At 49.9% G+C, this 10,755-nt stretch overlaps 1 protein-coding gene across 1 annotated transcript in view; it reads left to right on the top strand.

Moving 5' to 3' along the window:
• Nucleotides 1–4,677: 4,677 nt before the first annotated feature.
• The window catches only part of lrrc3ca (leucine rich repeat containing 3Ca), a 53,690-nt gene continuing 47,612 nt past the window's right edge, over nt 4,678–10,755 (top strand). Inside the window, exon 1 of the mRNA XM_078424683.1 lies at nt 4,678–5,204. The gene's annotated coding sequence lies outside the window, so the exon portion shown is untranslated. The remainder of the gene's footprint in view (nt 5,205–10,755) is intronic.

The following is a 10,755-nucleotide window of genomic DNA, read 5'->3' on the forward strand; positions in this document are numbered from 1 at the left end:
GAGGATGTTGACAGATTGGTGCACCATCGAGGCTAACCCTGACCTTCCCATCCATGCTGACTTGAACAATCTGCCCAACATGTGCCTGAAGTCCCTCAAACCCTTCTGGTCTTCAGCCAAATCCCTGGAAGACTTTGACCCCAAGACTGAGTGGCGCCGAGCCTGGAAAGATCCCAACACCAATACGGACACCATTCTGCTTTAGTTAAACATTTTGTTCAAGATGGCCGCGCCGTTGTGTTTGGCTGCCTGCCACTGTATGTTTCTTTTTTTTTTTTTCCTAATCAGATGTGCAGCACTTTGGTCAACGTGGGTTGTTTTTAAATGTGCTATACAAATAAAATTGACTTGACTTGACTTGACCAACAATGGAGAGGGCATCACAGACCCCACAGTGAAACCACCGGGATTTGACCTCCATCGCATGCAATGGTTAACTCCGAACAGGATCTGCACCCTCCATGCAAGAACATCCCATCACCTGCACAAGTGGAGATGACAGACAACCCTGACTGAGACTGCGGATATCCAGACCAGACCATCCCACACACCGTGAATGGCAGCTCACTGAGGCTATTCCCTGGTGGCATCAAGGCCATCCACCCAACAACTGATGCTGCCCTGTCCTGGATGTCCACCCTTGACCTACAACTTTAGGCTGTGCACGCCATACGCAAGAAGAAGAAGACCCCGCTCCTTTCCCCTCCTTTCTACACTCATCTCTCACTTCCGAGACCCCCATTTCACTTTTCCCTCCCGCTCTTTCCCCTCCCCCCCTGCCTGCTTCCCTCCACCTCCCTCCCTCCAACTTTATATTTTATCTGATGGGCTTTTGCCTCCTTTCCATCTCCAACCTTAGTCATTTGCTCCTCCCATCAGCGAACAAAATCCCCCTCACCTGTATCCACCCATCACTTGCCAGACCATGTCCTGCCCCACCTCGCTTCTCCAGCTTTCCCCCCACCCAGCCTCCCGACCAGAAACGTTGGCCGTCCATTCCCTCCGCAGATGCTGCCTGACCCACTGTGTTCTTCCAGCACTTTGCGTTTTGCTCAAGCTCCCAGCATCTACAGTCTCTTGTGTGCAATTCCCCTCATTTAATTTAAACACCGTGGTTTTGATCCCGTGTGGTGCTCAACACCAACCTGCATCTAGAGCTCTATCATACCGTGGTTACTACCTCCAAGGGAATTTTCAACGAAGAGATCCTTATCAATCCTTCCTCATTACTCATGAAAAAAAAATCTAAAATAGCCCGTTCCCGGGGAGCTTCAGCAACACGCTATTCTCAGAAACAATCCCTGACTCACTCCACAAATTCTTCAACCAACCCCCTGCCATTTCAGTTCATCCAATCAATATGTAGATTAAAATCTCCCTTGACAGTGTTTGCTGCTTCCTTCTGAGCTGCTTGCCGCCTCTGCCAGCTAAACTTTTCCTTGTTTCAGATTCATTTTTTAACCTCCTCCGTCTGATAACTGGTGGAGACAATATTCGGCTGCACATTTCCCGGGATACCCAGATGAGCACTAGGAAAGCTGCATCGTGCCGAGCAAGAGTGGGGATTTGGGCTGGAGCTAAATAATTTGTCTTCTGCTCCGTTTATCAATTTATCAGTTTAGTTTATTCTCACGTGTACCGAGGTACGGTGAAAAGGTTTTGTTGCGTGCTAACCAGCCAGCGGAAAAACAATGCGTGATAACAATCGAGCCATTCACAGCGTGCAGATACATGATAAGGGAATAATGTTTAGTGCAGGGTAAAGCCGGCAAAGACCGATCAAAGATAGTCCGAGGGTCTCTGGTTGTGGGATGATGGTTCAGTTGCCCGATAACAGCTGGGAAGAAACTGTCCTTGAATCTGGACTTGTGCTTTTTCACACTTCTTTCCCTTTTGCCCGATGGGAGAGGGGAGAAGAGGGAGTGGCTGGGGTGCGACTCGTCCTTGATTGTGCTGTCGGCCTTGCCGAGGCAGCCTGAAGTATAAAAGGAGTCAATGGAAGGGAGGTTGGTTTTCGCGATGGTCTGGCTGCGTCCACAATTCGCTTCAAGGCATGGGTACACTGGGCCGCAAGGAAGCTCTGGAGAGGGTTCAGAGGAGGAATACTGCTTGGGTTAAGAGGTACAAGCTACGAGGAGAGATTGATCAACCTGGATTGGTTTCCCTGGAACTCTGGAGGTTGGGGTTGCCAACTGTCCCGTATTAGCCGGGACAGCCCGTATTTTGGGCTAAATCAGTTTGTCCCGTATGGGACCGCCCTTGTCCCGTATCAGTAGAGTTGCCAACTTCCTCACTCCCAAATAAGGGACAAAAGGTGACATCACCGCCCCGCGCCCCACGTGACCTCACCCAGCCACCGGCCACATGCTCCTGCTCCACCAATGGGGAGCGGGGCAGTGACGTCACCTTGTCCCGTATTTGGGAGTGAGGAAGTTGGCAACCCTACTGGAGGTTGACGAAAGATCTGATAGATGTATATAAAATTACAAGAGGCATAGATAGGGTAGACAGTCAGAACCTTTTTTTCCCAGGGTGGAAGATTGAAGACTAGAGGGCATAGGTTTAAGGTGAGAGGGGCAAAGTTTGAAGGAGATGTGAAGAGCATGTTTTTTTACATAGCTTTCTGGGACATGTTTCTGGGACATGTTACTGGGACATGTTTCTGGGACATGTTACTGGGACATGTTACTGGGACATGTTACTGGGACATGTTACTGGGGCATGTTACTGGGACATGTTTCTGGGACATGTTACTGAGACATGTTACTGGGACATGTTTCTGGGACATGTTACTGGGGCATGTTACTGGGACATGTTTCTGGGACATGTTACTGAGACATGTTTCTGGGACATGTTACTGGGACATGTTTCTGGGACATGTTACTGGGACATGTTACTGGGACATGTTACTGGGACATGTTACTGGGACATGTTACTGGGACATGTTTCTGGGACATGTTACTGGAACATGTTACTGGGACATGTTTCTGGGACATGTTACTGGGAAATGTTTCTGGGACATGTTACTGGGACATGTTTCTGGGACATGTTACTGGGACATGTTTCTGGGACATGTTACTGGGGCATGTTACTGGGACATGTTTCTGGGACATGTTACTGAGACATGTTACTGGGACATGTTTCTGGGACATGTTACTGGGGCTGGTGGTGGGGGCAGATACGAAAGTGGCATTTAAGAAGCTATTTAGATAGGCACTTGCCCAGAGCAGGGGAATCAGGAACCAGACAGCATAGGTTGTAGGTGAAGGGGGAAAGGTTTAATAGGAATCTGAGGGGTAACTTTTTCACACAAAGGGTGGTGGGTGTATGGAATGAGCTGCTGGAGGAGGTAGTTGAGGCAGGGATTATCGCAATGTTTAAGACAGGTACATGGATAGGACAGGTTTGGGGTACGGGCCAAATGCAGGCGTGGGACTAGTGTAGATGGGACATGTTGGTTGGTGCGGGCAAGTTGGGCCGAGGGGCTTATCTCTGCACTGTATGACTCCATGCAAATGCAGGTAACGGAGGGATATGGATCACACACAGCCAGGTGCGAATAGTTTATCTTGCATCATGTTCAGCACGGACATTGTGGGCCGAAGGGCCTGTTCCTGTGCTGTACTGTTCCCATGTTCGAATTGAACCCCTTTGCTCTGTGATTGTCTGCGATTCTCCTGACACATTTCTGTGGAATAAATGGATTCCCCATTTAAAGGACCAGTGATTCACACTTACACTTCCAATATCACGCTGGGAATACTCAGGCTGGAGGGGTATGGGGCCAGACACAGGCAGGTGGGACTAGTGGAGCAGGGACATGATGGCCGGTGTGAGCAAATTGGGCCGAAGGGCCTGTTTCCACGCTGTAAGACTCTGCGACCCTAACTGTGGTTCCAATGGCAAGTGTTTTAATGGGGGAGGGGGGAAATATTCACTGTGAATTGATGAAACTGCTGTTAAATGTTGATGTTTCTCAAACTATTTCATCAGCGAGCCATTAAATGGAGACGAGATACTCAGTCATCCCTGATCTTGGACCTGGGTTTCAGTCCCCAGATGGTTTAGAGACCTCTTTAAAGCGGGCGGGGTCTCGCACAGTCGGTGATTCCCTTCTGATGCTGTGAACAGGAAGACTCGGGTTCCTCGCAGTCGCGGGAGGCAGGAGATTCCCTCTAATCCTCGGCTTTTGGGGGAATCGGGTCCCGACGGCTGAGACACGACTCACAGGCGGTCTGGTCTGTTTGTGCAAAGAGACACTGGGATCAGCCAAGGAGAGAGAGGGAGGGAGAGAGAGACAGGGAGAGAGAGGGAGAGAGATAGAGAGAGAGGGAGAGAGAGAGAGACAGGAGAGAGAGGGAGAGAGAGAGACAGGGAGAGAGAGATAGAGAGAGAGGGAGAGAGAGATAGAGAGAGAGGGAGAGAGAGAGAGATAGAGAGAGAGGGAGAGAGAGAGAGAGAGACAGGGAGAGAGACAGAGAGAGAGAGAGAGAGAAGAGAGAGAGAGAGAGAGAGAGAGACAGGGAGAGACAGGGAGAGAGAGAGAGAGAGAGAGAGAGAGAGAGAGAGAGAGAGAGAGACAGGGAGAGAGAGAGAGAGAGAGAGAGAGAGAGAGAGAGAGAGAGAGAGACAGGGAGAGAGACAGGGAGAGAGACAGAGAGAGAGAGAGAGAGAGAGAGAGAGACAGGGAGAGGGAGGGAGAGACAGGGAGAGAGACAGGGAGAGGGAGGGAGAGACAGGGAGAGAGAGAGAGAGACAGGGAGAGAGACAGAGAGAGAGAGACAGGGAGGGAGAGACGGAGAGAGAGAGGGAGAGGGAGGGAGAGAGACAGGGAGAGAGATAGAGAGAGAGAGAGAGAGAGGAGGAGATCACATTCCAGATCACACAGCAAGACGCGGGGAGAAGGATTCTAACGTGAGACTGGAGTGTTTCTGGAGAAGGATTCTTCCAGCATCAAATCTGCAGAGAATACAGGTCTCTGAGCGAGAGGGGAGAAAGTAAAGGGGGCAGGCTGGAATAATGTGCAGAGGAGGGCAGGGGGGAGCTGTGTGAAGCCGAGCGAGGGCTGCAATAGACCGATGTTATTGTACAGGTAGGTCGGTATACGCCTGTTGCTCGCTCCTCTCCCAGCGCCTGCCTGGCAGATGCGACCATGCCGGACTGTTTCTAGCAACGATTTTGCTCTCTGGAGTTGACCATCGCAGGTAAGTGGTCAGAGACTTCATTCGCCTCTCCCCATCCCCATCCCCATCCCCATCCCCATCCCCATCCCCATCCCCATCCCCATCCCCATCCCCATCCCCATCCCCATCCCCCCATCCCCATCCCCATCACCATCCCCTCCCCTGGGTACCCGGTGTGACCAGTTTGGGGATTGGGTTACCTGAGACCCATGTACCCCAAGTGTTGCTGCTGCTGCTGCCCTTGCAAGATGCCCGGGGCTCAGTTACTACTGACACATCACACCCTCGCCTCTGCTCCCCACCCTTGAAAAAGTGGGTTCGAAGGGAAAAGTGGCTGGGATTGGGGTAAAGACACTTTGCCAAACCAGCTTTTGTAGTCTCCCCCCCCCCCCCCCCCATCCTCTCTCCCCAACCCCCTCCTCTCCTCTCTCACCCCCCCCCCACCCTCTCCTCTCTCCCCCACCCCCCTCTCACCCTCTCCTCTCTCCCCCCCTCTCCCCCCATCCTCTCCTCTCTCCCCCACCCTCTCCTCCCCACCCTCTCCTCTATCCCCCACCCTCTCCTCTCCCCCCCCACCCTCTCCTCTCTCCCCCCCTCTCCCCCCCATCCTCTCCTCTCTCCCCCACCCTCTCCTCTCTCCCCCACCCTCTCCTCCCACCCTCTCCTCCCCACCCTCTCCTCTCTCCCCCCCTCTCCTTTCTCCCCCCCACCCTCTCCTCTCACCCTCTCCTCTCTCCCCACCCCCCACCCTCTCCTCTCTCCCCACCCCCACCCCACCCCACCCTCTCCTCTCTCCCCCCCACCCTCTCCTCTCCCCACCCCTCACCCTCTCCTCTCTCCCCTCCCTCCCCCCAATACATCAAGAATGGTGTTGAAAATCAACGCAGGAAAGAAACAACGCCTTCTCGTTAATACAGAGCGACTTGGTCTTTTTTTTAAAAGGCGTCCGTTGCATTTTCTACCAGGAATCCCACCTCCTTCGTTTAACATTGTTTCTCAGACCCCCCCCCCACAAAAAAAAAAACTGGCATTTCACACAAATTGTGACTGTGGACACGCGACCTCTGGTGGGCATCAACTCGTGGGCAATCAAAAAAATCCCAGACTGTTTGGAATAATAATAATAATCATAATACTGTAATTTGCACTCAGATTGTACTTAACTGAAGGCCGGGAAATTTAGTTCAATGCATAAGAAAGTAATGGTGGAGAAAACCCCCCGTCACGTTTAAAAGACAACCACCTTTCTATTTCACAAGGCTTTGCAACTGAGGGGTTCAATGTGTGATTGAGGTGGATGCTTTTCTCTCTACCAGCACAGACGCGATGGCCGAAGGGCCTTTCCTCCAGCGCTGTAATTTTTTTAATGCTTCTAACGTGAGACTAGAGTGTACCCCAAGATGAAATTTTGCATCCAGCATTTTGTGCCTATCTTCGACTTAAACCAGCATCTGCAGTTCTTTCCCAGATGCTTCGGTTTAGTTTGATCTGTTGAGCTTCTCCCAGTTGCTGAAACGAATCGCCCTAACAACCTGCCCAAACCCTGCCATTTTTTTTTTCATCAGTTATAACATTTTCCACCACCTCTTATTCAAAGTGGAACTGCTCCCAACATTTTAATAAGTAGTTTGCCCGTTGAAGATCTCACAAAATGAAATCTTTACTTCTCCTCATTGTAGTATTAATCACTGGTGGCATTTGCAGCGTGACCTGCCACATTCAAAGCATCAGCTGTACGCCACTGTCCTTTCAGTGGTAGTGAAATGCCTGCAGAACCCCTTTCACAACCAGGTCTGCTCATTGTGGTCACAAAATGCTGGAGTAACTCAGAGGGACAGGCAGCATCTCTGGATAGAAGGAATGGGTTGCGTTTCCGGTCGAGACCCTTCTTCAAGGGTCTCGACCTGAAACGTCGCCCATTCCTTCTCTCCAGAGATGCTGTCTGTCCCACTGAGTTACTCCAGCATTTTGTGTCTATCTTCGGTGTAAACCAGCATCTGCAGTTCCTTCCTCCACTAGTGAATACTGAACTGTAACACACCTGGAAGCTGGCAATGTGTTGCATGATCATCGCATTTGTCTGGTGGGTTAAATAGTTCCCCTCTCACCCCTGGAGGCTGGGAGGGGGATCATGGATAGGCATGTGGAGGAGAGTGGGTTGTGGGGAAACGAATGGGGAAGAGAGGCGAGTGGAAATGGGTCTGAGTGCTGGAATGAACTTGATGGGCCAAATGGCCGCCTTCTATGCTCAACGAACATATATTAAATAAGTACAAGAAGTATATTTTTTTTGCTTGAAGGAAGAAAATTGTGTAGGATATCTGGGGTGGTGGTAGTTTGGGGAGGTGGTGAGTGGGGAAGTCTGTTCTTCAAATAGAGACGTTAGATTTTTAGTATCAACCGAAACAGATAACCCCTTAACCTAGCCCTGGAAAGGAAAACATTGAGGCCATGTGTATAAACCTACAGGTATTACAGTCCCACAGTTTAACTGTGAAAGAGGATATCATGTTAAAACAAACACGTTTATTCCAAAATTAAGAAAGCACAAATTTACAGAGATTATGTTATCCCTTAGTGAATGACGTCATGGTTGTATAATCTACTCCAACACTCCTCTCACAGATTGTTGCTGATTTTGTTCCAGTCATCCCTCTTAGTTTGATGTCCACGCCTGGAGTTATTTAGGTGGCAAGATATCCTGAGATGATTTTCAGCTTCTCTGAGTAGGAGTGCTTGTAAAATAATTGGTGTGAAAGTAAGTGAATGTAGCGAAAATTGTGTTCGATTTTAGCTGTGATCCGGCAGGGTTAGGCAGCACCAACTGGTTTAGAACAGGGCCAGGGCTTACTTTAATTTGTAAGGACTGGATAAAACTCTTGAGAGGATCAGGGGTGTACTATCTAACCAGGTAACACAAGGCTTTAACTGGAGCCGACCAAGGTTGTTGTGAGTCTTTTTGAAGCAGCGTATCGACCTCATTGGTGACCCTCGGACTATCCTTGATCGGACTTTTCTGGCTTTACCTCACACCAAACGTTACTCCCTTTATCATGTATCTATACAGTGTAAATGGCTCGATTGTAATTATGTTTTGTCTCTCTGCTGACTGGCTAGCACGCAACAAAAGCTTTTCACTGTACCTCGGCACGCGTGACAATAAACTCAACTACAAAGCATAGATGGAGATTGGGCACTCCCACTGGTTCAACATCAGCTCTCCTGGAGAACTGCGCAGTTTGTACCACCCTCCCTCCCTTGTAGGTCAAAGCACATCAGAGTGTTAGGCATTTTTACTTTAAAAGCTGCCCTTCTCCACCAGAACCAGCAACAGAAATGACCCAACAATCCGGCTTCTTTAAATGGAGAACACCATGATTGATTGAAGAAGTCTGAAGAAGGGTCTCGACCCGAAACGTCACCCATTCCTTCTCTCCAGAGATAGAAACATAGAAAAAACATAGAAAAATAGGTGCAGGACGAGGCCATTCGGACCTTCGAGCCAGCACCGCCATTCAATAGGATCATGGTTGATCATCTAAAATCAGTACCCCGTTCCTGCTTTTCCCCCATATCCCTTGATTCCTTTAGCCCTAAGAGTTAAATCTAACTCTCTCTTGAAAACGTCCAGTGAATTGGCCTCCACTGCCTTCTGTGCAGATGCAGCCTGTCCTGCTGAGTTACTCCAGCTTTTTTGTGTCTATTTTGATTGACTGATTGAAAGATACAGCGTGGAAATAGGCCCTTCAAACCACTGAGTCCACGCCGACCATGGATTCTCACTAGTTCTGTGTTATCCCACTTTCCCATCCACTCCCTGCACACTAGGGGGCAATTTGCAGAGGCCAATTGACCGACAAACCCGCTCGTCTTTGGCATGTGGGAGGGAAACCGGAGCACCCAGAGGAAACCCACGCGGTGACAGGGAGAACGTGCTGACTCCACACAGACAGTACCCGTGGTCAGGATCGAACCTGGGTCTCTGCCGCTGTGTGGCAGCAGCTCTACCTGCTGCACCATTGCACCACTGTTACCCATTTTACAATCTGTGATGAAACCCATCGTAAATGCACCGCCTTTCTCAGGAACAGCTTCTTTCCCTTTGTTATCAGGCACCTGAACAGTCCTTCCATAAGCTAGGGTACTGCCCAATTCACCTCTATCTCACTGCAGACAGTGGACTTTGTCTATGGAATTGATACCCTACAATACTGAGAGCTGTTTTCTGCACCCTGTATCTTCCCTTTCGCTGTATCTATTATACATGAGTTTAACTTGATTTAAAAAAAAATTGTATTATTTTATCTGATCAGCATGCAAAAACAAAGCGTTTCGCTGTGCTTCGGTACATGTGACAATCAAAATCTAAATCTAAACCTTCAGCAATGTCTTTATGTAAAGTAGTTTCTCATTGTAACTCAGCCTGCCTGATACAGTGTGGTGTCACTGTCAGGGTATTTAGAGTCATTGGCATACAACATGGAAACAGGCCCTTCGGCCCAACATGCCCCGTTTCCAACAGTCCCACCTACCACTGTTTGGGCCACAAAGGTATCACAAAATGCTGGAGTAACTCAACGGGTCAGGCAGCATCTCTGGAGAGAAGGAATGGGTGACGTTTCGGGACAAGACCCTTCTTCAGACTGATGTCAGGGGGGGGGGGGGGGGGGGGGGGGGGGTGCTGGGGGGCGGGACAAAGAAAGGATATAGGTGGAGACAGGAAGACAGTGGGAGAACTGGGAAGGGGAGGGGAAAGAGAGGGACAGAGAAGCTATCTAAAGTTAGAGAAGTCAATGTTCATATCGCTGGGATGCAAGCTGCCCAAGCGAAATATGAGGTGCTGTTTCTCCAATTTCCGGTGGGCCTCACTGTGACACTGGAGGAGGCCCATGGCAGAAAGGTCAGACTGGGAGTGGGAGGGGGAGTTGAAGTGCTCAGCCACCGGGAGATCAGGTTGGTTAAGGCGGACTGAGCGAAGGTGTTGAGGGAAACAATCGGCGAGCCTGCGCTTGGTCTCGTCGATGTAGAGTTGACATCTGGAACAGCGCAATCGGCGAGCCTGCGCTTGGTCTCGTCGATGTAGAGTTGACATCTGGAACAGCGGATACAATAGATGAGGTTGGAGGAGGTGCAGGTGAACCTCTGCCTCACCTGGAAAGACTGTTTGGGTCCTTGGATGGAGTCAAGGGGGGAGTTAAAGGGACAGGTGTTGCATTTCCTGCGGTTGCAGGGGAAAGTGCCTGGTTGGGCCATATCCTTCTAAACTTTTCCTATCCATGTACCTGTCCAAATGTCTTTTAAATGTTGTGATAGTAAACTGCTTCAACTACTTCATCTGGCAACTCGTTCCAAACACCCACCACCCTTTGTGTGAAAGGAGAGAGGGGGAAAGAAAGAGAGACAATAGAGAGATATAGGACACAGAGGTAGACACAAAAAGCTGGAGTAACTCAGCGGGTCAGGCGGCATCGCTGGGGAAAAGAAATAGGTGATGTTTCGGATCGGATTGAAAGAACAGCACCTCATATTTCGCTTGGGCAGCTTACAGCCCAGCGGTATGAACATTGACTTC

This window comes from Rhinoraja longicauda, chromosome 29 (assembly GCF_053455715.1).
Source record: "Rhinoraja longicauda isolate Sanriku21f chromosome 29, sRhiLon1.1, whole genome shotgun sequence".
NCBI lineage: Eukaryota > Metazoa > Chordata > Chondrichthyes > Rajiformes > Arhynchobatidae > Rhinoraja > Rhinoraja longicauda.